Genomic DNA, 3,012 nt, shown 5'->3' with positions numbered 1-3,012 from the left:
CTCTTCAGTAATGAGCCATCTTGAATCCTTGAGATGTTTCAATGGGCTGCTATTGTCGTTTTAGAATCATCAATTGAATCATCAATATCCACTCCTAAACAAAACTATCTAAAACATCAATTATGCAGGGACTGCAAGTCAAGGCCAGCATCAGTAGGATAAGATGATCGGTCAGGGCAGAGACGAGGGTGGTAATCAAAGGACACCAGTTGAAGAAGGGACTCATACCAACCCAGAGACTGTTCTCTTTCTAGTCTTCTGTATTGTAGTCTCTTTCTGACTAAGGCCATGGATTCCTTGGCCACCCCTGAGTGGTCAAGCATTCCTCACCTAAGGCTGCCCAGAATCCTCCCTGCTGGAGGACCAGCAAGTCTAAGCCTCTTCTGTTCTGTAAGACTACTTCTTCCAGGGAGGATAGGGAATCCTGCAGGGCCATGATGAGTTTTTCCATCTCTTGTATATCTGCATCTACAGCCACCAATGGGACCTTGTAATTTTGATCTTGGAGTATTAGGGCTGAGACCCCTACACTAGCAGTTCCAGCCAGCCCTATGCCAAGGAACATGAACCCAGGTATAACAAAGCCATAACAAAGGCATATCTGCTGTCAGTGTAGATGTTAGCTATGACTCCCTTTGCCAGTTTTAAAGGGTGGGTTTAAAGCCTTTAGTTCAGCTTTCTGGGATGAAATTCCCATGAGTAAAACAGTTGCCCAAATAACGGAGTCCAACCCCACTACCACTGCCCCTGTATACCTGATTCCATTCTGGATAAAGCTGTAGATATGTTCCTCATCTGGCCAGGGTATGTCAGTCATTAGGTATTGCCTGACTTGGGCTAGGGTAACCCCAGCCTTTAATTGGACTAAAACTAGAGCCCGGTGATGGGTGAGTCCCATTGGATTCTTTTCTGCCCGGACCTTGGAGACTTCTATCAGAAACCTCTGGAGCAATAGGCTTGGAGACTGGACCGGTTGAGGGAACAGTTTGTATTCCTCTTCTAGGCCAAGGTCAGAAAACGGATGGGGCCGTTCTCATCCAGCACTTTCACTCCTTCTGGGTCTAAATGGACTTGAGCTCCCATTTTGGTGAGGAGGTCTCTCCCCAGTAGGGAGTGTGGACATCCAGGGATGACCATAAATGAGTGAGTTACCCTTCCCTCTCCCAAGTCCACCTTCCTTCGGGTAGTCCATGGATAGGGCTTGGTGCCCATTGTCTCTTGTACTCATGGTTTTCGATTTGACAATGGTCCCAGCAGTTGTTTCAAAACAGATTGCTATGCCTCTGTGTCCACCAGAAAGTCGATGGGCTTCTCCTCCACCTTTAGGGTTATCCAGAGCTCGTGGAGGGGGGTTGAGCCCGAACACCTTCAGCCATCCAGCTCTTCCAATTCCAGAACCTTTGGGCCCTCTCTCTGATTCTTCTTAAGGCACTCATTCTTTCAGTGACCTTTCTCCTTGCATTAGGCACATTGGTCCCTCTCTAATGGAGGACAAGTTTTTCCTTCAGTGGAGGCTGGCTTACCTTTACCCCTTCCACAAGCTAGGTTTTTCAGCTCGCTCGCACACTCACTCTCTCTCTCTCTCTCTCTCTCTCTCTCTCTCTCTCTCTCTCTCTCTCTCTCTCATTAGGATGGCTATGGCTTCTGGCAGCTAGTAGCACTTTCACCAGTCCCCTGGTCTGTCAACCCTCAGGGTGGGGGTGGTCTCCTGGTTGTTTACCCCATTGTTGAAAACTTCAATTATGTCTACTAACTCTGTTGCTTACCTGCAAAGCCATCCTGGCTCTGATGCTTCTGATGGATATGAGGGGTAACTAGGGGCAACTAGGTTAACAAAAAGCTATGTTTACAGCTGACTGGTGCTCTCTGGCTTCTGGGTTCTATAGGCTTCAAACAGTCTTTCTAGACATTTTCCAGGGTTCTCATTCTTTCCCTGTATCACCTGAATTATCTTAGATAAATTTGTGGGCCGTCTGGTAGCCTCTCAGAGGCCCCCCATCAGAATCTGATGGTAGACCTGGAGCTTCTCCTTACCTTTAGCAGTGTAAACATCCCAGTCAGGTCAAGTCAAAGGAAAGGTTGCATCTATATCAACCTGGACTTGGGTGGGCAGCCCATTTGCTCCCTGAACCAATTTCCTGGTGGCTCCCATGATCCTTAGTCTCTCTCCTCTGTCAGGAAGAGGATCTGGAGCAGTTTCTGACAGTCATCCCAGGTAGGCGGGTAAGCCAACATGATTGAATCTAGAAGACCTGTGAGAGCTGATGGTCTTTCTGAAAATGGGGGGTTTAGGGGAGGTATCTGCAATTCCCAATTATAAAGCTCAGTACTGCAAATGACACATATGTCATGAACGGTCTCCCCTGAGCATCTCGGGGTCCAGCAGTAAGGCCATAGTAAAGTTGGTCCTCTAGGCGGTATGGGGCAAGTGTGAGGTGGACTCTGAGTGGATTCAGAAGAGTTGGGGGAGTCCAGGGAGTCAGGGGCTGCTCCTCCCTCTGCTTGTGCTGGTTGGGCAGGGACAGGAACATAAGGAGAGGGACAGAGAGACTCCTTGGGAACAGAAGGGGGGAGCAAGCCAGGGGGCCAAAGCCTTCTTTAGAGGAAGAAGGGTGGGGATCGTGAGGCCAGTAACAACAAAGGTCTCCTCCACACAGGGGGCTTCTTGACCAGATATTGCCACATGGTGATATGTGGCACTTGGTCTGGGTGGTCTCTGGCCTCATAAACTAAGCCTTCACCCTGTAAATGGTGGGGAGATGAAAAACTCCCTCCTCAGGTCATCCTACTTTATAAGTGGGTCACTGGTTCCTGCAAAAGATGATTAGTTAGGGATGAACAGCCCAACCTGAGTCTCCTACAACTCGGCGGAAGTCCTTAAAATGGTTCAGGACCAAGCCCAGTGGGAGCTCTGTGCCTGTCCCATCCTAGGAATCAAAGAAAAGTTTGTACAAGAGGACAAAAGCAAAACAGAATGCACACAGACACAGAAGAACGTTCCAAATGAATACA

Source organism: Rattus rattus, chromosome 4 (genome assembly GCF_011064425.1).
Source record: "Rattus rattus isolate New Zealand chromosome 4, Rrattus_CSIRO_v1, whole genome shotgun sequence".
Classification (NCBI taxonomy): domain Eukaryota; kingdom Metazoa; phylum Chordata; class Mammalia; order Rodentia; family Muridae; genus Rattus; species Rattus rattus.
The sequence above is the reverse complement of the archived record's forward strand: the minus strand, read 5'-3'. Positions refer to the sequence as shown.